Raw genomic sequence first — 24,626 nt, 5'->3', positions numbered from 1 at the left:
ATCTTGCTTATAATTAAACAAAATTCAAAATCTTACATTTCACATTCACATAGAGATGTAGACAGACTAAATCTTTAAATTCTAATATACTTCTAATCTGTGTGGCACCATTGTGAATATGTCAGATGTGGAATTAAAGAAAAGCACTACTTTGTTGATCAAGCAGTATTCCTTGGCTGCTTTTTGATTTCACAAACTAACTGAATTACTAAACTATTTCAACAATTCTTCTTTCAAATAAAATAAACTTTTTTTCTATCGGTGAAAAAAAAGCAGGAATTTTCCTTACTCCTGAAAGGATACTAGTGACTTCTCCTCATACATGTCAAATCTACTATTTTCAGGAATCAGCATTTCCCCAAAAGATTTCTCATTTGTTTCTTTGCTGATTAAAGACCATGCCCTCACGGTTATATTGGCTGATTAGTGAAATACCTTGTTTTACTGAGGCAAAAGTTCCTTCATCCCCCCTGTCATTTCACTCAGTCTGCAACTGTTGCCAGCCAAGCTGTTTTCACTTGTATAATACCTGCTGAATCTACATTCAAGCTGAATGGCACAGTCCCAGAAGCAAATGTTGATCTATGAACTATCCCAAGAGAATTCTCTGTGGTCAAGAAAAAATTGGGATTAAATAGGCTCCAGTTCCATTTGCAAAGGCTATAGGAACAAGACAGCTGCTCTGGCATAGAAATTGTCAGTTTCCTGTCCCAACCATAAGCACCTCCAGACTTCCTGTCAATGAAGGAGAAACAATACCATCTTAACTACTTTTCACACTGGCCCAAATGTGCCTGACTATTTTTAAATAACTATGTAGCAGTATGCTGACAGTGGACTGTAAATGACACAATTTACACATATATGATCAATACTAATTGCTTCAAATCTATTGAAAAATGCTATAGCAGGGAGCAAGAGACAATATTGGGAAGATAGACTCAGCATGGTATCCTTGACTGCCTTCCAATCACTCATAGACCATAATTATTTGTTGGTTATACCCCATAGCACTCTGTTATGTGTATGTCTTTTCCTCATGTGGAAAATATTAGAGGAAAACTCTGAAAAACTTTGCAAAGATTTTTGCTGCTAGAGCCTGTTCATTAAGTTTACACACCTTGGGGCTAGTTGGATACAGAGATTGACATAAATAACCCATCTTTTTATAACATAAAACTACTCAGAGCTGCCATAGATTGATTTTTTAAGGGCAAAGAACCAGAATTAAAGCTTCAAATTACTATGTAAGGAAATGTTCTTATGGCATAGTTGCATTTATAGCATTCCTGCACTAAGGCAGAATTTTTAATTCTGATTCACACTAAGTAATGTTTATCTCACAGTCAATCTTTGGAATATAAGGAACAAAGTTAGTTGTGCACTTCCCAGTGGGCCTGACCAACCGTACTTATGTTGCAACTTCATTCAACCTTGAAGCCCCTCTGTCATTAGCAAAGTTTCTCTTCTATTGGTCTTATTACCATCTTGGTTTCACAACCTGTGTCGGGTTTGCGTGGCAAGGTTTTGGTAGCGGGGCGGGGGTGCTACAGGGGTGGCTTCTGTGAGAAGCTGCTAGAAGCTTCCCCTGTGTCTGACAGAGCCAATGCCAGCCGGCTCTAAGATGGACCTGCCGCTGGCCAAGGCCAAGCCAATCAGCACCTCTGTGATAACATATTTAAGGAGAAAAACAGTTAGAGAGCTTTTGCAGTCGGAGAGAGGAGTGAGAAGATGTAAGAAACTCTGCAGACACCAAGGTCAGTGAAGAAGGAGGGGGAGGAGGTGCTCCAGGCGCCAGAGCAGAGATCCCCCTGCAGCCCGTGGTGAAGGCCATGGTGAAGCAGGCTGTCCCCCTGCAGCCCATGGAGGAAGGATGAGGGGGTGTAGAGATTCCACCTGCAGCCCGTGGAGGACCCCACGCCACAGCAGGTGGAAGCACCTGAAGGAGGCTGTGGCCCATGGGAAGCCCACGCTGGAGCAAGCTCCTGGCAGGACCTGTGGACCCATGGAGAGGAGCCCACGCCAGAGCAGGTTTGCTGGCAGGACTTGTGACCCCGTGGGGGACCCCACGCTGGAGCAGTTTGCTCCTGAAGGTCTGCACCCCATGGGAGAGACCCACACTGGAGCAGTTCATGAAGGACTGTAGCCCATGGGAGAGACTCACGTTGGAGAAGTTCATGAAGGACTGTCTCGCATGAGAGGGACTCCATGCTGGAGCAGGGGAATGATGAGAGGAGTCCTCCCCCTGAGGATGAAGAAGCGGCAGAAACAACATGTGATGAACTGACCGTAACCCCCACTCCCCGTCCCCCTGTGCCGCTGAGGGGGGCGGAGGTTGAAGCCAGGAGTGAAGTTGAGCCCGGGCAGATCGGAGGGTGGGGGGAGGTGTTTTAAGATTTGATTTTATTTCTCATTCCTCTACTCTGTTTTGCTTAGTAATAAATTAGATGTATTCCCTCTCTAAGTTCGGTCTGTTTTGCTCGTGACGATAATTAGTGAGTGATCTCTCCCTGTCCTTATCTCGACCCACAAGCTTTTCGTTATACCTTTTTTCTCCCCTGTCTAGTGAAGGAGGGGAGTGAGAGAGCGGCTCTGGTGGGCACCTGGCCTCCAGGCAGGGTCAACCCACCACACAACCCTATCTCTTTTTCAAAGTGAAGGCAGGCAGTATGGAGCAAATTGTGATGAACGCAGGTAGTTGTTGCCAACATATACAAAGCGGAGATTAACTTGTGAATCAGGATCACCTGCAAAGGAAGGCAGTGGCTTTGGGCTCAGTCAAATACTACTCACTAGTGCAACAAAAAAACAGACACAAAATGGCTGCAGAACTGTAGGATCTCAAACCCACTTTCTTAGAACTTCCTGATTAGTCTGTCCTGTAGCTGCAGATATTCCCTCCCATACAAGAGAACAACCTCAAGACAGAAAAGCATGACAGTGGTTATTTTACCATCCTGGTGATTACGAATTCATTTGGCATAGAAGTAGCTCAAACGTTAGGGCTGTCATAATAGAGACGTGAATCTATCCAAGAATCGTACAACAACCGAAGCTGTATCTTTTATCTATATTGATTGTTACAAATGGTTTTACATAGCTGGCAGTCTCTAAAGCAAAGGCGGCTATTGATTGTACAAAGATTTGAGTTCTTTTACTCTATACCCTAAGGTTCCTAAACAGAGAAAAATGTTTCTCCATGGCATGTCAGTGTTTGGTCTGTGTATGGAAAGTTCACCCACAGTAATGAGATATATAGAAAACACGCAAATAGAATACAGTGGCACATCTAAAAGACTGAAAGAGATTCCAAAGGTAAAAAAAAATAAATTTCCTTTTGATTGATGCTCGATGTGTTCTGCAGAAGCTCAGGAAAGCAAGAGAGAATCTTGCACAAGGGACCAGGGAAAAGCAAGCTTGGTAAGTCAGAAAGGAGGACTCAGTGGAATGATAGAAATTCGAAAAATGAGGGATGTATTGTACTCATACACTGATACTAATTTCAACTTTTTATCAGTACACATTTTTTCATAGAGGACATGTCTTAAGAATGTTACGTGTCTTCTTGGCTCAGTGTACTGGTATCACAGTTTAATCAGATTTGATAAGTGTTATCACATTTAGTGTTATTTTTGCTGTACATTCATGCATAGATTGTAATTCAGTTCTTATAACAAGTTTCCATATTATTTCAGAATCTTTGACTACGTTATGATGATGATGATATAAAAGGAGGATCCATGACCCAAAACAATGAGAAGAAAAAGTCAACTCTTTTTTATTCAACTCATAGCAGTATCAAAAATTTAACAGTATTCTTACAAAAATCTTGCCTAGGCTTTCATAACACTATGTACATTCAAAAGATTACCTTGCTATATATTTCAAGGAAGTTGTTTGCAGCATCATTCTCTATCCTTTCCCTCTCCTTACCCTTTCTTTTTCATGGTATTAGAGCTATATGGCAAAAAGCAGAAAAAGTTAGCTTCCTCATGTGCATTGCTACTCCCCAGGTGTCATATGAAGCATCACAATAAAAGCTGGTTGCTTTGCTAACCTGGAGAAATTAATGTGTGGCTGGCTGTTCCTGTGAATATTGTAAAGCTACATAACGACAGTGTCTTAGTGAAAAGCTGAGAGTTATGTGTGCTCTTTCATTCTCTCCAAGATATCATTTACTGAGTCTTTCTCTGTACATCTTTCTTTAAAACAGTCATATCACCCTTTTCAGGGAATTAAGAGTCAACTAGGCACAAGTGAAGAGATGAAGCACCATGATCGGGGACAGAGTGGGACACTTTCTGTTTGTATGTACCTACAGAAATAGGGAAGTGGTAACAAGTAGTATGCAGGACAGGTGAATAACATTTAGGGAGTAGGCAAGGTGGTAAGAAAGGCACTTAATCCATGAAACAGACTGGAAAAATGAGTTAGTGTCATTAAATTATTGAAACTTCCCTACCCATCTACACTGAAGTTATATTCCATTGTATCAATTTCTATTTAGTGGATTTGGCTCCATGCACGGGTTTTGTCCTCTACTTGTCGTTCAGGTTCATTCTTCAGTGTTTTTCATGTTTTTCAGGGTCTTCTAGTTCTCCATGTCTCTGTCAGGGTTTATCAGATCCAATGTATCTGACATTCTTGTATTTGTGTTACTGAGACTGCCACAGCCTAGTTAGCAAGATACCATCAGACTTCATAGAAGTAGCAGACCATGGTAATTCTAATCCAAAATCTACTTATGAGATATTTACTAAAACCTGAATTCATTCCATGTATTCCTTCATCTGCATAATGGTGATTGTTTATATAACTGCAGATCAGTTAAAATAATGCAGATCATTCAGTGAAAAAAAGTCTCCACTCCAAGCTTCTCAGTATATGACCCCAGCCAACATCATATATGGCAGATGAAGCACGAAGTGCTCTGGTTTGTGAACTCCTAATGAATTAGGCATGATCCTGTAAAAGTCTTCAGATTAATGTTTAAATAGCTCAACAATCATCTCTCTACCATGACTCCAGGACAGAAGAGGCAACATGGAAGAACTAGAAGCAGCAAAACATGGTAGAAAAACAATGGCAGATTTTGGAAGTCTTGCAACATGGCATGTTTCACAATGTAGAATCATCCATACTGGTTTTGGTGCAAGTAAACTTGTAATATTATTTAAGTAAAATTCCAATCATAAAAGCACAATTTAATGCCAGATAATTTACAATAAAGCATTCTAATTTGAATGTAAGATGTTGTAAGATGAACCAACTCAAAGTAACCCACAAGAGATTTCAAATGTAGAAAAACCCTAACGACCTCAGAACTAAGCATGCTCTGAGATACACTTGTCCTTAACCTTTATTAGCCCTGTAATAGTTTTATTAGTTTTGCACTATCACGTAATTCTGAGCAAACCAAGAGACTCAAAAGGAAAATATTCAGAAAGGTTTCATGTTCAAATATGGAAAACAGGTGACACTTCTAACATACATAATTAAGTGTCAGTTATGCGTTAAGTACCTCTATATGAACATATTTGGGTTTTACTGCTTTATATACTGTACTATGAATGGTGTTAATTTATCAGCCAATAAGCAGCTACTGCCATCTATTGGAGAAATTATTACAACACAGAAATTACATTATACTGACAGCAAGGGATCCAGAGTACAATATTCTTTCTGGAAATAAATCCTCAGTATCTTATCACATACAAAAACTGTTACAAGAATATTATCAGGGGCTGTCAGCTTAGATATAGATAGATTACAGGTAAGGAAGTATAAACAAAACAAATTTTGCTCAGCTCCATTTCAGAACTGTTGTTAAAGCTTGCTTCTAAGATGCCAAGTTAATTGTAATAAATTTCATGCCCATACTCTGCACCATGCAGCTGCGCTGACTGCTACTGTGCTGCCTACCATCTCTACTCTTCCACTTGACCTGTAACATCTCTTTACGACAACAACATCTGTTGCAGATGTCTTTTAATATAGAATCACAGAACGGTAGGGGTTGGAAGGGACCTCTAGAGATCATCTAGTCCAACCCCTCTGCTACAGCAGGATCACCTAGATCAGGTTGCACAGGATCACACCCAGGCAGGGTTTCAGTATCTCCAGAGAAGGAGACTCCACAACCTCTCTGGGCAGCCTGTTCCAGTGCTCAGCCACCCTCAAAGTGTAGAAGTTTTTTCTCATATTCAGATGGAACTTTCTGTGTTCCAGTCGGTGCTCATTGCCCCTTGTCCTGTCACTGGGCACCATTGAGAAGAGCCTAGCCCCCTCCTCTAGACATCCACCCTTTAGATATTTATAAGCATTGAAAAGATCCCCTCTCAGTCTTGACTTCTCCAGGCTAAACAGACCCAGCTCTCTCAGCCTTTCCTCATACAAGAGATGCTCCAGTCCCCTGATCATCGTCACAGCTGTCCGCTGGACTGTCTCCAGTAGTTCCCTGTCTTTCTTGAACCGGGGAGCCCAGAACTGGACACAGAACTCCAGATGTGGCCTCCCCAGGGCGGACTAGAGGGGGAGGATAACCTCCCTCGACCTGCTGGCCACACTCTTCTCAATGTACCCCAGGATACCACTGGCCTTCTTGGCCACAAGGTCACATTGCTGGCTCATGGTTAACTTGTCCACCAAGATTCCCAGGTCCTTCTCCAGAGAGCTGCTTCCCAGCAGGTCAACCCCTTACATGTACTGGTGCATGGGGTTATTCCTCCCTAGGTGCAGGACCCTACACTTGCCCTTGTTGAAGTTCATTAGGTTCCTCTTTACCCAGTTCTCCAGCCTGTCCAGGTCTCACTGAATGGCAGTGCAGCCTTCTGGTGCGTTGGCCACTCCTCCCAGTTTTATATCATCAGCAAACTTGTTGAGGGTACACTCTGTTTCCTCGTCCAGGTCATTGATGAATACGTTTGAATAAGACTGGACCAAGCACTGACCCTTCGGACACACCGCCTCCAAGTAGATTGCACCGCTTATCACAACCCTCTGAGCTCTGCCATTCAGCCAGTTCTCAATTCACCTCACAGTTCTATTTTGTGTCATATACTATTCCTATCAAAACTTGTTCCCAGGGTCAACAATAATGAACAAGAAATTTACAGCAGCCGACCTCAGAAACTGTTCTTCCTGCCAATGCAGACTATATTATCATCAGAGGCTGGGGATAAGGACTAGTGACCTCAAGCTGCTGAGGTACCAGATCATAGCCAGTGACCACTCACCAGCTAAACCATTGTAACTGAACATGTGTGCACTCTTAGCCTCCCCTAAAATACATTATGAAAGAAAACATTATGTCAAATCCTACTCTAAAACTTATTCAAAGCCAGGAAAATAAGATTAATCTCTCTTAAGTTTAGAGAGAATGTGAATACTGTATTAGCCTACAAGATCTCCTTGTAAACTATGAAGAGGAAGAAATTTAAAAAGTTATTCCTACAACTCGTCTTAGATATTTATCTTACAAGGTGAATCATCATGTGGAGAGGTCTGTCTTCACAGTCTACGATGACGGTTTAGACTTGAAGATCCAATTTTGAGATGCCTCAATATAAGATAAGGTAAAGTGATGTGCACTGCTCCCAACAAGTGAGTTTCTGCTCCCTTCTCCCTACAACCCCCTCATTTTCCTGTCTCCAGCATGTCTCATGTCTTCTGTCTGTGGTGGATTTCTGACCTTTCCATGAGTGTCTTTAACTGAGTGAAGTAACAGAAATCTGGCTTAGCAAGAAAGAGGCCAGTTTTCTGCCTTGCTAGTAAGTTAAAACAGTTCACAGGAGTCTGACAAGCACCAGACCTGCACAGACATGTGACCTAGGACAAGGCAGAACAAAATAAAGCAGGGCAAGAGAAAAAAACTTGTAAGGCATGCTACCTTCTGGAGCAAGAAAGCATCTGATCAGCTCCGCCAACTGTAAAACTTGAGATTCACAATCTGTTTTCACATAAACCCTTTGAAAAAGTCAGTCTAGAAGAGAAATGTTACTTTTTACTTAGAGTTCAATTGTCATTTTTTTAAATAAGAAATGTAAGCAATTAGTGTGAGAAAAGATTAAAGGCTGTATGTTACACTTAATAGACATCTGTATACAAAGAGTAACACATCTAGAAAGTACTGGACAGAGAAAACTGCAAGTAAGCTTGGTGGTTCTCTTTCCGAAAGTAACACTGAGTTGCTCACTTGTCAAGAGTACATCTGGACCTTGGGTGATCACTGAGGGGAAGCTCCACAGAGGTAATTTTTGACATCTACTCTAGGGCTGTAATAAAAGTTTGGTACTGAAGTTCAAAATAGTGACCCAACAAGCCCAACATCCAATGGTCAAAAAAAATAATCAATGAGATATCTTAAACATGTTAGTACCTATCTCTTGCACTATAAAATTCCAATGTAATGTTGGCTAAACACTGGTTTCTACAGGCCAAACACCTGTTATTTAAATTCCATTTGTTTTCAAATTTTAAGTCTGTACTGTACAGACATGTAACACTTCTGAGTTGAATACTATTTTACTTCAAAAGTTTAATCCAAATATATATAATTAAAGGTTCTGTAGGGAAATTAGAAAACACTACAGACACACTGTTCTTAACATTATGCTCTATAAGCCAATGAGACTATCATCAGAAATTGGAAAAATACACTCAGAATGTAAATTTATACACTGAAATGCTGCAGTACCTGAAGTGTGCAGTATCCCAAGGAAATAAAGTACTTAATTTACTAGCTGCATGAGACTCATAAATTGGTCTCTTTTTGGTGATGAGTGGAAAGTTTTCAGTTGTCAGCAGTACACATAAGAATCTGATTAATTTTTTTTTTTTCCAGAACATACTTTCCATTTTCTGATCAGGTTTAATCATGACCTTGGATTTGTTTAAGAAAAAAACGCTAAGTGTCCCGCCATGACACTGACTGCATACCAACTGAAAGAACAGAGCATCATTTGCTGAGTAACCACCACTCCTTGCTGTAACATTTAAGAATATTTGGAGATTTCCTCACAGAGGTCCAATTCTGCCTGATCTTTATTCATTATTCTAATAAACACCAGAAACACCATAAGGCAAAATACAATGGTATGAAATTATTTCATGTAATAATTTGCAAACCAAAAGACACTGAACACAGCATGCCTCTTAGTTGTTCAGATTACAGATTTAATGCTAGTTTGTTTATACTTGTTATGAGTGTCAATTCAAGTGACACTACAATAAAAAGCAGATCAGTTACTACTTTTCCCCCTTTTGTTTAGTAAATATGAAAAAGGTGGAGTGTAGTTTCTTTTGTTTTCAAACAAGGTTGAAATTAGCACATTCTTTCACAAGTAAACATTTCAGGGCAGAACTATTATGTGATAAATATTAACAGGTAACCAAGGAAAATTTAATTGCGATACAAAAGCAATAGTTTAATAGCTCAGAGAGTTGAGTTATGCAATATTACATGAACAAGTTTTAAAACATGTTCTACTTCTTGTATTTATACACGGCAGTATGCCACACCTATGCTTAACTACTTCGCTTATCAGTACTTTCTATGAAGAATAAATAGTACATTAAAAATCAAACTGAGGTATTTGAAAGTCAGTTTCTATACTGACTTTCCCAGACTGTATCAAAATATCAAAATACTACAACTCAACTTTCATTTTGCAAGTTTACTAGAGAAGATGCTCTAAAAAAAGTTGATTTTTTAAAATTTATTTTAATAATTAACTCAGTGAACATCATCTTCAACTCTCAGCAAAAACATCAGAGTAAAGGCTTCTTTATTTACATGTGACATGAAGGACTGGCATTTCTAAATTTCTCTCACCAGTGATCTCTTCTGTGTATTTTGTGAGCAGAATAAACACATACTATACCTTAGCATGTATTTTACCCACATGCTTCACAGATACGGAGGACTTCGTCTCCTTACGAAGCAATCTTATATGCACTAAAATCGTTCCATACGATTGAATCTGCACACTGAAGAGCAAGATTCTCTTACGCAGAGTGTTATCACGGGGGCAACTATTCCCATCATATCTAAATAATTCAAAAACCTGAAGATTATCTTTCCTTTAGGTTGATAAATATATCATGTGCCTGATGGAAATAGCTCCTAATCTCAGTTTCAGCTAAAAAATTCTCAAAGTATCATTGAACTAGAGATTAATAATGTATTGCAGCCAAAAGCAATAGTACTACACTGGATTCACATGTGATATATTCGTTTTTAAAAAAAAAAGTCTTAAATAAAATATATTTCTCTCTTAGTGCTATGTTTTAGACTCATGGGGTTTAAGCATTCTTCAATTTCATAACAACATACATGTAAAGAAGCGTATCAGAGTCAATTAAAACAGCCTTTTAAAAAACATGTTTTTAATTACTAATTGAAAAAGAAACACACTCAAATCACACACACAAAAAATTAATTATGTCATACCCTACTGTCTGCTGAGAATGCACTCCTGAAAAGTACAATGGTTAGCAGTTTGTAATTTTTCCCTCTAGAATGAATGTAAGGGGGACACGTGTGTATTTCTTAATTTTCTATACAGTGTAAATACATTGGCACAGTACATATGACATGGAGGATGGAGCACTATGAGCATCAACTGGAGAACATGCTGAATTTGAGCAGCTGGCTTTTTGGAACAGGTTGGTATTCCAAAAGAATTCATCTGATTCATCTACAAAACCAAACACTTTTAAAACATTTAGTTCTTGATGATGAATTAAACTCAATTAAATCAATAAAAGGTCAAGGATAGAAAAACACAGTAATGATGACAGTCACTGGAGCATGGTATTACATGATCGATGATGGAACTCCAAAATGGTAACTAGAAAAAGTATAGATAGCAAAATGGTATATTCGTATTTCATTATACTGTGTCAATAATTTAAATAATTTTATCTAGATAGCTGTTGAACGCAAGAAAAGTTCTAATTGCTTTCTTTTCTGTAAAATTACAATAAAAAATGTTATTTTGATTGGTTCTAAGAGAAAAACTCTGATATTAATGACAAATCTGTTTGCTGCAGAACAAAACTGGATTAATTCAAATGAGATACAGTAAACATCTAGTGATTCTAATTAACAGGAAACTGACATGTTAACAGTGATCAGAACAAATTCAGTGGTATCTTGGAGTCACACATTGAATTTGGAAAAATAAAAAGACTGAAAAACGAAAAAATACTTTATTTCAACAGCAAGTTTAGGATCAATTTTCAATTCAGTTTCAAATACATCTTCTGATGATGTAATAGCAATAATTTCATTTTCTCATTAGTCTGTAATGAAGTGCAACATTCTTAATATTAAAAGGCACACTTTTCAGTCTCTGATCCGACATGGCATTCAACACAGCTCATCAGGTTAATTTTGCTGGCTGCTGTGCATCAGCAAACCACTTGTCACACTCCAAATGAAAACTCCTCAGGAAAGCTTGTATCTCAGAATAGTATTTGAAGAAACAAGTCAGAACAGGCCACAGGAAGCTCATTTTTGTATGGCAAATAGTTGGTTACTTCCCTTTTATTACATTACGCTTTAGAGAAGTTGAGGACTCAATCACACCACACTCACTATCACTCCAAAGAGGTTCATTATTATTACGTGTAGTCAGGAAACAGTAGCAGATTACACAGATCTGTCACATATAGATGTTTCCATTGGGTTTGCTTCTATACAGGCATGGTAACAGAATATAAAATCCAGTGTAGAGCACACTTCATGATGAAACATGCACAATGAGTCATAGGGAGAAAAGGAGCTGTTCACTGGACAGTCAAGTACAAGAGAACACCAGGACTAGCAAAAGATACTTGCTCATTTTGAAAAAGGAGGAAAGTAAGTTTTCATTTCAGAAGATTAAATCTTTAACTCCAGGAATATTTTAAAGAAGAAACTGAGTGTAAGGGTTAACATGCTGCACTCAGAATCCCTTGACTAAGGCCCCACATATTAACGTGAGGAAAATGAGATGTCAGGCGAGTGCCAAAGAAGAAACCTCTGACAGCTACTGGATGAAACACAAAGAAAGAGATCCTTTCCATTTTAATCTCAGGCTTTGGTATATCTGGATGAAATACATAGGTCTAATTCTTAGTTCTCCTTCCACACAGTCACATACACATTTATGTACTACCTGTTGTCAGCACTGGGGCTCATCTGAGTCCTTGGAAAGCCAATTCAGATTATTGAACTTGCAGAAATACAATACATTTTTGAGAAGCTAGCTTACTCTAGAACTTCTAAATTGATATGCAACAACTGACTCAAACAATGTTTCACACCTACTACAAATAATCTTTCAATGTCATAAGAATGTGTATTCGAAATAACTAAGGAAGAACCTAATAGTTCCCCTAGCCAGATGAGATCCAAGAGCCACTAGGATCCAGAGAGAAATGTGACATGGTATATGAATGTCATATCAACTGAGAGCAAGTATGTTTAATTTGTGTTTAATATCACTTCTGTTACTTCTGCTTCATCTATCTGGAAATTTAACCTGTCTTGGAATGATTCAAACATCCTAACTGAAGTGCACAAGGGAAGACACTTCCAGCTAGTTCCCCAGACTGCACAAAAGTAAGGCCAATAGCACAGATGACAGTTTAAACTTGCTCGCCTTTGTTGTCAACAATTCTCCTGTTAACAGTTACCCCTGTTCTGTGCAATAATAAGCCTTTGCTCAATATGACTAAGCTTTACTTCCAGTTATCTTGATCGTGTTTTTAAAAAAAACCCCTCAAACTTTCTCCTTTTAAAAATTAGTTTTGACAACATTTAGAGCTATGGGCTGTTTCTTTGGCTGAACTCCACTTGTTCTTTTTCTCTAAATTCCTTAACACTGTAGCCCCAAGCTTTTATTTCTTGATGCAGTGCTGGAAGTAAGAATTCTAACCCAGATTTATCCTACTCTTTTTCTTACCACTGGGTTTTTACCTCCTTTGAGGAAAGAGAGATGTCTTTTTTTATATGTTAATGTATCAGAATGGGAGGAGTTTACTTACACCTATGAGCATATCTCATTACATTATCTTATCTGCAATTGGTTATGATTAAAATAATTCCTCTTACACATAAACTTTTTGACATAAATTAAGTAGGAAAGATAAATTGTAATAACCTATTATTGTTCATAATAATTTTAATGACATAATATTTCAGGGACTGATAAAATTAGAAACATGCTGCGGAATTTGTCTGTATTAAAATGACACAATATTAAAATTTGCATTCAATTAAAAACATAAAAGCAAATGAGAATTATTCAATATACTCTATTCCCGTATCTATCCAAGCCACATTATGGGTTTTCCTTCCTTATTTTCTAACATTAATAATTATTTACTATGCCAGTAAAATAGGGTCACCCATGGAAGTATAACATTAAGATTGTGTTTTGTCCTAGACCATCACTCAACAGAGAACCTAGTGAGAAACTGAGAATCAAAAAGGGACTTTTCACATCATAACATGGGAAGTGTGACAGAACCACACCTATCCACACGCTACTCCATCTATTTGTTTGCAAAATAGTGTACCGAGAATGCAGTTCTTCTTCCAAGCAACTGAATCCAGGACAAAGATTTTCATGGCTACAGTACTAAAATGATCTTGTCATGTGCCTTTGCATAGCCACAGTGGTCTAGAAGAAACAATGTCCTCAGACTGAACTCATGTAAGACAAACTCAGGAGACCTAAAGGCTTACCACTGGTGAATGGCTGTTTGCCCCTGCTGTACACTCAATGGTACCTAGGTAACCCTGGCTCTAGCTGGGTAGACACCCTTGTGTAAGTTGAATCAATCACAGAAAGGTCCAGCAAACAATAAAGCTGGTACAAAGGAGCGGGTAGAAATGTGTTGCTGGAAGCAGGTAGGAGCAAGGACACGCCTTTTCAGAAGCTGCAGTTACTAGATTGCCTCAGCTGTTTCTTTTAACTTCACCATAATGGATTGATCTCAATTTAAAAAACAGACTTTTTTTTCCTCCATACTTATTCTGAAAATACATTAATGAAGCAGTCATTAAGCACTGACATATACAGAAACAAGTAAACAATAAATGCAATTCCTTCCGTGCTGGTATCTTCAGTTCTATGCCTATCAAGAAGACTTTATCAATTAGATATTTTTTTCTGTCCTTTGGAAGATTTATTAGGAGCTCATTTTACATAGGCATATCAGTCACCAGCTGGCAAGCAGTACTGCTCTCCTGTTAACTTTAATGGATCATTTAGCAAAGCAGAGGTTTTTGGAATGTGTAATAAGAAAAAAAAAATCTGTAAGTGCATGACGTGCAAAACTACTCTGGGAGTGAGCAATATGAAAAGAAGTAACTCTCCGCACCACTCTTTGCACCAGTCTTCTAAATCTCAGAAATTCTTCCTAAAATCTGTCAGAATGGTGCAGGCTTATGATTATAGCTCACTCAGACCATTTCTGCATAGGGAAAAGAGGAAATGGATAGTCCTAAGGAATAGAACTGGCTCAGAAAAAGATTTAGCTAGTGCCACAGCTTGTGCAAATGAGAAGGAAGAATCATATGATCAGGGATGGAGAGAAGAGTTTCGTAGTGGTGAGCTATTGGATGAACTCATCATGCCTCTTGGAAGCATAGAAGTTTCAATGCCAAGCTTTACATCAGCTCATGGATTTATTTGAGCCAGAACTAAAAACTTGCTAGCTGCTAGACTTAAGAACTTTGTCTATTCAGATGGTTGCAAAACTTTTAAACTTTTTGCTGTCTTGAAGTTAGAGATGAAAGTCCAAACCAGCCAAATTAATTTCCTTAAAGACATTTACACATTGAACTGTACCTGTCATGAAAGAAACTATGTGTCTTACAACATAATCTGCACCCTTCTCAGAAGAACCGAATATGTTAGTGAATATGAATATGTTAGCTTAAAAATCAGGTTGAAGATGACATATTTTGACTGTAGTACAAGAATGAATGGGAGAATTACTTTGAAACCACGTATCATTCTGACTTCTCTGCCAAACCTGTTGTGATGGGTTGCAATGAAACAAATTTGATTAAATGAAAGATGCTAATGCATAATCGAATATTAAGAATAATTCTCAAACTACTTACAGGTATTATATTGGCAAAAAAGCTATACATCCCAAATTGCCAATGTGAGCCACAAGCAGCTATCAAATATTTCAAAGTAGCTCCTTACTTCAACTAACCAATTTTAAGTAGGGACAGGGAATGCTAAGTAGTCCCAAACCCCTGGTTACAGAAGAAGTAGAATCAGCAGAATTTCATGAAACTAGCACTGGGGATTCCCCTGGGAGTCAGCTGCGTGCCCAGCTGAGCTTTGTTCTGCAATGAAGCACTGGGATCTCTGATAAATAGCTACCCTCTTCTGGAAACGAGTTACTTCCAGAGTTTCTAGATTCACTTGTTGCAAGTGCATGACAAGGATCCTGCAGTTCTGTCACACAAACATGTTATGTAAATCTCTAAGGTTAGGAAGTTGAAACCTATAAATCTGATATAAAGGTGGACCATAAATGAACACTTACCCTGAAACCTACTAACGTCATTAGAGGGGCTCCCTTATTTGGCTTCTGGGAACCAGCAATCTGGAGCAACAGCTTAGAAAAAACAGAAACACAAAAGTGACAGTCACTAAGTGTGCCGAAGAAAGTTTAATGGTGAGTTCCTGAACAAAGAAAGGTCAATCTCCTAACTGTGAATGAAAAACATGGGAAAATACAGGAATTTTATCATATAGATAAGATGGAAATACACAAATAATAATGATCCAACATACAAAGAGTTATCACAAACAAAATGGTAAGTCATCCAGGTACCTATAATGAGATTAAAGGTAAGCCAACTCCAACAATTCTGGTATACAAGAGGGATGATGTATTAGCTGCCACTACCTGAAGAAGAGATTGTAAAAAGCACATTAGTAATGAATATTAATGTAATTGGTAATTTTTCATGCTTCATCAGAATTCAAACACATTTTATATTAATTACATTAGTGTACTAAAAGTTATCATCACAAGTACAAACAAGAATGTGATTGCTGTTTATATATTTATATATGTTTATATATTTATAATAGGCTAGTTCCTGCCTAGTCACCCTACTTCTTATCATGTATGTATTTATTAGTGATATGCTTTAAACTCATTGACCTGTAAGAATGAGCAGGAACAAACATTTTTCTCTCTTTTTAATTCATGCAGCAAAATCCATTCCTTCCATTTTGATTAGTAACAACATTCACCATTTCAAACACTGAATACTTCTCACTCACCTGTTCAAAACCACAAAAAGGACAAGATACGAATATCAAATAAGTAAAAACTTGCTCTCAATATCATTTCTGTGGTTTCTAATGACAGTTGAGTCTCAGGTAAAGCAGAGTTCTAGATGACATGAAAAGAATGGAAATACTCAGTAGAAACAGGTAAATTAAAAATAACCCTATTAGAAAATGAAAGGCTTGCTTTCAGTGAAGAGCATCTGGAATGGCTATATGCTTTTAAGACACAGAAGAACGACTTGTTTAAGCTGGTGAAGGGTTTAGAGCACAAGCCTTATGAGGAGGGGCTGAGGGAACTGGGGTTGTTTAGCCTGGAGAAAAGGAGGCTGAGGGGAGACCTTATTGCTCTCTACAACAAGGAGGTTGTAGTGAAGTGGGTGTTGGTCCCATCTCCCAAGTAACAAGCAATAGGACAAGAGGAAATGGCCTGAAGTTGTGCCGGGGAGGTTTAGATTGGATATTAGGAAAAAGTCCTTCACCAAAAGGGTTGTTAAGCACTGGAACAGGCTGCCCAGGGAAGTGTTTGAGTCACTATCCCTGGAGGTATTTAAAACATGTGTAGATGTGCTGCTTAGGGACATGGTTTAGTGGTGGACTTGGCGGTGTTAGGTTATTGGTTGGACTTTACGATCTTAAAGGTCTTTTCCAACCAAAATGATTCTATGAATTTCAGCTAATCTTGTATCCCTGTAAAGTATGCAAGCTAGGAAACACAGGAGATACTCAAATCCTTGAAACTACTAGATTAGTTCTTGCTTGTTACCTTATTGCCTAATGAGACATAACTTTAATTCTAAGAATGTAAATGAAAGAATACTAAGGTGCCTTAATGATGAGTACCAATTAGTTACATGATTCAGATATTTATTGAATGGCTCTTTTGCTAAATTGAGTAGTAATACATGCAAGAAAACAATTCCTTGATTACCACTGCGAAATTCTGGAACAGACCACTGATCCTAATATGTCAGAGCAATTAACCCCCAATTGTCCTTGAAGTAATCAAATTCATAAATTGTGTAGAAATACATTATTTCACCTGGCTTTTTTTTTTTCATGTTGGAAATTAAACTTGCTGTTGGAAACGCATGATTGAAAACTGTAAGAGTGAAATAATTCTCCCAGTAATAGCAAGGACAATGATTTGAAGATAAGCATTAATGTCCATAGACTGACACACAATCATTTTGCCCATGTACTAAGCCAATTTAGACAGGCAAGGTGCATTAACATTCCTAGTAATGATGTTAACTCTGAGCTTAATATGGCGTCCAGTTGACTTGGAGCATGAGCCTAAGACTGAGTAGAAATTAGAAAAACATTCTTCTCACGTGGAAGATGAGACAGTCACTAGTCACAAATGACTAGATCTGTGTTTGCTGGTAAGTAGGTGTAAGCAGTCAGTTCTGCAGAATAGAATGGTAAAACTTGCATGAAGAAACGGAAAACAAACAAGCTTCTCCGCATGAAGCATTTTAGCTGAACTCTATGCAGAGATTTTTAAGTGCTTTGGCAGACACCTATGACAAGCATTTATCAGTATTCACATTGGTTTCACATATGCTTCCCTGACTGCTGCACACGCAAGATACCTGTAAAGTCTTATCACTGAGAATTAAGAAATGAAAAGAACAGATGTGACTTTTTAAATTTCACAGTTTTTCAAAAGAAAAATTGTGGTCACCAAGCCCAAATTCCTGACTTTGCAACAGATAATCCTTGCTGCAAGGAGCACAAAATCCAAGCATTTTTATGGTAACTGGTTCTAGGGTGGCACTTGTTTCTAACAAGCTATTTCATAATTTCAGTAAGAAATATTTTTCCTTCCCATCCTGTCTTTAAACAGCATGGCACAAAATGTCTTATGACCTGCTTTAGTTTGTTATGAATAGCCTTAATCAGCCTACAGCTTCCATCAAATCACTTAAAAAAGGGAGTCAAAACTGTGGTATGCTGCTGATTTGGGCTTTTATCTAGTAGAAATATTTAGAAAAAAATGTGTTAAAATACTCCAGTTATCTCATCACTTTCTAGTTATTTACTCTTCACTCTTTATACTCATTCCTTTAAACAAATCTGACTTCATCTTAATCATATTCACTAAAGCATACAGACTTTTATTCGTGGTTACCAAAGCAAAGTATTCTCTTTGGTGGGCAACTGAAATTGCCAAAGAACTCAGAAGAGAAAAGAACAATGAGAAAAGATAAGGACTTTATAGCTTTATATTTTTATATATACACACATGTATATATACATATACATAAAGTATATGAATATATATAAATACTAAAACTGAAGTCAGAATTTAATGGAAGTCAGTGGCATCTAATTTATTGTATGATTTCAGTCATGAAACTCAGATTTTTAAGAGATTTTAGAGGAATTAGGCACATGAAACTCATAGAAATTAAAAAGAATTCTAGCACTTACCTTCCCTAGACTCTTTAGAAAATTCTGTCCCCAGATCTGTACAGGTGCTTAACACAATATGACAGTGAAGACTTGAACTGTTTTACATCTTTCAGTGTTCTGCTCCAGACCCTAGGGTACACTCTGATTCACAGCTGGTAAATGCCACCTGCAAAAAGTGTAGAAATGGCCTTGGCAAGATTGCACTGTCCGGATGGTCTTATTTTAAGGAACAAATTGATTTTTTAAAAGTTATATAGTGTCTGGTTAACTGGTGGAAGAAAACAGCTGAATAATTAATGTACACAATCACTGGAATTAATCACTGTATGTGAGGCTTTTCAGTGACCCAAACCTGATAGAGTAGTCCTAACATTACTCGCTCCTGACCGCTATTACACAGGGCTCAACCAGAACTTCATAGCTGCAGCAACTTCCAATTTTCTGTTGTCTCCAAAATGAAGAGAGAGAAGACAAAAAAAGGAAAAAAACCCTCACCTTTATTTTTGACTAATTCTTCACCGCAATGGAGAATACAGATCTGAAATAAATCCCCAACATTCCAGATTTTTTCTTTTCTCTAGACACAAAACACAACACCGTAGGCTATACACTTGGTGTTGCAACGAAAAGATTTTAGAATTCTGAAATGACTTCTCAGGTCTCTAAATTATTTTTGTCTTTGTATCATCAGTCTGCAAAATCATCCCTTTTTATTGAAATGAAAGGTTAGATTGGTTGGTTCAAGGAAATGTACTGCTACTTAAATGAGGAAAGACCAAGAGAGCTGGGGCTTAGTTTAGAAAAGAAGGCTCAAGGGAGATCATCTCAAATGTTTACATATATCTGAGTGGTGTATAGAACCATAGAATGATTTGGGTTGAATGGAACCTTCAAAGATCATCCAGTCCAAAACCCCCCTGCCATGGGCAGGCACTTTTTTCACTAGATCTGATTGCTCAAAACCCCGTCCAACCTGACCTTCAACACTTCCAATGACAGGGCATCCACAACTTCTCTACGCAACCTGTTCCAGCATCTCACCACCCTTGTCATAAAAATTTTCTTACTTATGTCTTATCTAAATCTACCATCTTTCAATTTAAAACCGTTGCCCTAGTCCTGTCACTACAGGCCTTGGTAAAAAGTCTTTCTTATTAGCCCCCTTTATATATTGAAAGGCCGCAATAAGGTCTCCCCAGAGCCTTTTCTACTCCAGGCTGAACTACTCCAACCCTCTCAGCATTTCTTCACAGGAGAGGTCCTCCAGCCCTTTGGTCATCTTCGTGGTCTTTCTTTGGACATGCTCTAACAGCTCCATGCCTTTCTTGTACTGAGGACTTCACAGCTGAACACTGTACTGCACAGGCAGTCTCATGAGAGCAGAGTAGAGGGGCAGAATCACCTCCCTCAACCTGCTGGTCATGCTTCTTTTGACGCAGACAGCTATGGTGCTTGTGCAGAGTTTATGAAATTAATTACAACACTCTTCTAAAACTGCTAAATAAAGCAGGGCCAAGGAGAGAGCTAAAGTCTACCACACCTCCTGCTACAGTTTTCAACTGTACCAACTTGCACTCTCCTACATAAGGCCAGAACACAGTTCAAGGGATAGCATACACCAGGGACCACTCCCAACAGCGACTCTAGAGAAAATTGTAAGGTTTCACTCCCTTCTCCACTACATGTCGTCATGACACAACTTAATCATAAAAAACATACTCTTTTTTCCAATTTGTGAAAGTACCACTATGAAATAATAAAAAGACTGTGCTGCAGCCTATCATACACTTCAAACTAAAAAAAGAACCATAAAATTACTATTTTGTCTTAGAGCTACCAGAGCACCACATGTGGTCAGAGGTACTGTGGATATGAACATTTTAGGCCACTAGGCGTAGAAAAGAGCCTCTGGCCGTACTTAGCAATACGGACATAACCAAAGAAACAAACTGGCTCCTCCAGCCTAGCTCTCCACAGTCATAGGCATCTGTGAAAGTAGTACCCAGTCCAGAAAAGTCCACAGAACATACACAACAAAACTCAGAATCTTTATTAAAAAATGTAAGACCTACAGATAAATACCAAGGCAAGAACTATAATGTTCCACAGGAACGGAGCAGGCAAGATTGAGACAATGTATTTCCGATTTACTTAAGATATACATTACATTACAGTCCTGAATAATCCTAGGAAATTGGCATATTCCATGCTACAGGCAAGCTAAAACCAACTGCTAGTCCTTGTCAATTTACTCATTGCACTCATTATAAGACTGATACACCTCCCTTGACAGGTAAAAAATGGACTGAGTAAGGAGAAATCTATGTAAATTGTTCCATACTATTTTTTCATTGATCCTGTTGACTGGGGAATGTTCTTCTCATCTTAGACACTTCTCGGTGTGCTTCAATTTATTAAGCATTGCATGCTTATGGCTTATTTGGACATCAGAGTTTCTAAGGTCCAAATTTTACCATTACTGCAATAAGTTGAAATTTATTCTGAGTCATCCTATTGAAGCCATTTATTTCATAAGAAAAAAAGAAGAAAACATTACTGGACCTACTAGCAAAAAGTGTCAAATTGGTTGCTTTGAAGGTGATAACAGGGAAAAAGAAATCCGACTCCAGTTGTGGAAGTTATTTTAAAGGAGGTTCCATTTATTTGGCCTTGCTGCTTTTCAAATTTTACTTTTGAGCTTTTTTCTTATACCCTAAAAAAAGTAAATTAAACCACTTAATGTTAATTTCAAAGTAACTGATATGACTTTAATAGATTGATGAGTTATATTAGGTTAGCAATAATATATTATTCCATTTCCAAAAACTGATCAAGAATTGAAAAATAGCTTACATGGGTGATCAGCCAGATTATAATGGCGAAAAAACTAGGCCCTGAACAGGTAACATAGAAAATGGCAGGTTAACAGTCTAAAGTAGATCAAATAAAAAGGTAAGATGCTTGAGCTGCAAAACTTCTTATAATATAAGGAATAATTATGTTTACTACAAAAAATGAAATGAAGAAAAAAATCTTTAAAAAAAAATCTCATAATAAGCAGAAATAACACTAGGAAACTGACACAGAATGTGAGGAAATAGCATAAAGCTGTGTCGGGGAAGTTCAGATTTGGTATTAGAAAAAAGTGTGTCACTGAGAGAGTGGTGAACCACTGGAACAAGCTCCTCAGGGAAGTGGTCATGGCCCCGAGCCTGTCAGTGTTCAAGAAGCATTTGGACAATGCTCTTTGACATATGGTTTAACTTTTAGGTTGCTCTGTGTGGAGTTAAGAGGTGGACTCAATGATCCTCATGGGTCCCTTCCAACTCAGGAAATTCTACGGTTCTGATTTTGGATTCAGAGTACAGATATTTCAAATTACAAGGGTATAATCTAAATAAAGGTGCTATTTAATGCATAGGAATTAAGAGAAAAAGGCACAAAAGTCAGATGTTAAACACAACGATGGCTATGAATGTTGCAACTGCTTTGTCCTTTGATTCTCTTTTCTTCCTTCTTGCTAAGATCCCTTATTCCATAAGCAGGCAAAGATATGCTATATAAACCTATGTTTCAGGAATACCATAATAATAACACATCTGCACATGAACATAATTATATACATCCTGACCATCTGTCCCCCTTCACAGTACCTGCACAGATTTTACAATTATCAGTTAAGCTAGTGCCGATATGAAGTTGTGTTCATCTTACCTAGCTCTCTCAGTACAGATTTGTAATGAGCTTAGTTTTGCAGACCTTAATGTGAGAAGCTCAGATTCTGTTTAAGAGTTTCTTTTTTTCTGTTTATTCTAAGAAATTCACCACTATTCAGAATCAGGCTTTTTATCTGTTGGGGGTTTTTTTTGTCATGAGGCTAAAAATCTGAATCATGGTTTAGTCATTAATCCAAGTCCCAGAAAACCAACAGAAAGTCTCCCTACTGATACTGAAAGGAAATGTATCAGATTCATAGCCAATATAATGCAAATATTTTGGAAAGACAAACAGGAATAAAACCAGCTAGACAATTAGTGCTCAAGAGAGTTTGTCTTTAAACCACTTTTCTAGAAGGCAGGCAGTACAGGCAGGTAAAAAGGCAAGACACTTTCATGGCTAAAGATGGTCATGCATACCTTTTCTGTAATATAGCAACATGGTTACAATTTAGAGGACTTTAGGGACTACTTTATTAAATTTGAGTATAAGCTTGCTCTTTTAAACTGAAACTTGGTAAAAACTGATTGGCTGCATTCACAGCCCATAAACATTACAGCTTAAAATCTTCCTACACCATCTGAAATATTAAGGAAGTCCAGCAAGTTAAAATGTATTTTATTTTCTATGCACTTTTGCCAGAATGTAATTACTTTTTCATCACCAATAAATAAAATATTTAAAGTTAATAGTTTACAAAGGGTGGCAAACGAGTTTGCTTAACAAACTTTGCTGCATCTACATGTGATGAAAGGAAGATAACAGCAAAAATTCCGCTCTGGCTGGGAGATAGCAATAGTTTATAGGTACTAACGGCATTATCAGAGAATCATAAAATAGTTTGGGTTGGAAGGGGCCTTTAAAGCTCCCTTTAAAGGGACATCTTCAGTCAGTGCAGATCGTGACCGTTCACATTTCATGCACAGAAATACAAACACGCGACCCATTTCTCCTTTTCTGCCTTTCCCGTTACCGCTTTCACAACCCAACGGCCCTGCCTTTCACCCTCCTGCCTGCTGCACGCCTGCGCACGTCTCCTCCGCTCTACATCGGCGAGCGCGAGCTGACCACCCTGAAAGTGCAGCCCAGCTCTATCGTCAGGGCCATCATCAGGGCTGCGACTCCCGTTTCGAGCACCACCTCCGCTACCGCGGACAGCCCCGTAGGCCCTATACTTGCGGTAGCGCACGACAGCTCCAGCTAACTAACTGACGCGTCACTCTGGGGCTGCAGCACGCTTCGCCGCGGCTCACGGCGTCACTCCGCTTTACTTCCGTGAGCGACGCCTGCAGAAGCTGGTCCGCAGCTCCAGGCCTGGCGACACCTCCTACCGCCCCGCAGGCCCTCAGCGTAGGGAACAAGGAGCTCCCCCACCTCAAACGCCGGGTGGAGTGGAAGTAGCAACGGCGAAGAAAGCCCCACCCCTATAGCTGCGACGGCAACGGGCAGCCACCACCGCCGCCAGGAGCGGAGCCCAGGCCCAACCACACACCGCGAAAACAGCAACTCCCCCCACGCTACACCCTCGGCGCTGAGGCAGCGGCAAAGCCCGTACACTACCCACCTCCTTCCGCCCTGGTCACGCCTCCGGCAGGTTCCGATTGGCTGTAGAAAAGCGGGTGCGCAGAAGGCTAGACGGAGGTATGGTACTTATCTAGTGTGCCAGGCGGAGGTGGAGAGAGGGTAATAAAGAGGAAGAGTGGGAGGGTCTGCTTGCCGTACTGGCACTTTGGTAACTGCTTCGCTGCCCTGTGGGAGGGGACAGAGGAGAGGGAACGGCCGGCGGTGGCGGCGGTTCTCCCTCCCTTGCTGACGGTTCAGTCCGCTGATCGGGAGGAGGATGCTCTTTGCAAGGACCAAGCGCGCTGGCGTCCTCCACGCCTCTTGTGGTTGATGCGATTGGTCAGGCTATGACCCTTATCTCTGTTGCTTGCCTGTGAATTGGTGGGCATGGCCTATTACACTACCTCCGACTTTAATCCTTGAGTCGGCATCTTCTGAAGCTAGTTTCAACTTCCTGTGTCCTCATTCACAGGGGAGAAAGTTAAAGATAACTTCGTACTATCTTAGTACTTCCTCGATTCTTGCTTGCTGCAAATTTGAGGGACAAACATTACTGTAATATAGTAAAAGTTCAACTGATGTCACTTTTCCCCTGATCAAAAAATCATAAATGAC

At 39.0% G+C, this 24,626-nt stretch overlaps 1 long non-coding RNA gene across 3 annotated transcripts in view; it reads right to left on the bottom strand.

The window, feature by feature from the left end:
* The window catches only part of LOC129203537 (uncharacterized), a 35,403-nt gene extending 11,248 nt beyond the window's left edge, over positions 1–24,155 (bottom strand). The window contains exons 1-3 of one of the 3 annotated variants that reach the window (XR_008576068.1): positions 24,013–24,155; positions 18,750–18,897; positions 15,559–15,630 (exon numbers count right to left, since the gene is read on the bottom strand). This is a non-coding gene — a long non-coding RNA (uncharacterized LOC129203537). Of the gene's footprint in view, positions 1–15,558; positions 15,631–18,749; positions 18,898–23,623; positions 23,947–24,012 lie in introns of those variants that run through there. The other 2 variants (XR_008576067.1, XR_008576066.1) reach the window with 2 other exon arrangements.
* Between the last annotated feature and the right edge of the window lie 471 nt (positions 24,156–24,626).

Source organism: Grus americana, chromosome 2 (assembly GCF_028858705.1).
Source record: "Grus americana isolate bGruAme1 chromosome 2, bGruAme1.mat, whole genome shotgun sequence".
NCBI classification, from domain to species: Eukaryota; Metazoa; Chordata; class Aves; order Gruiformes; family Gruidae; genus Grus; species Grus americana.
This window is presented reverse-complemented; position numbering and strand designations above follow the sequence as displayed.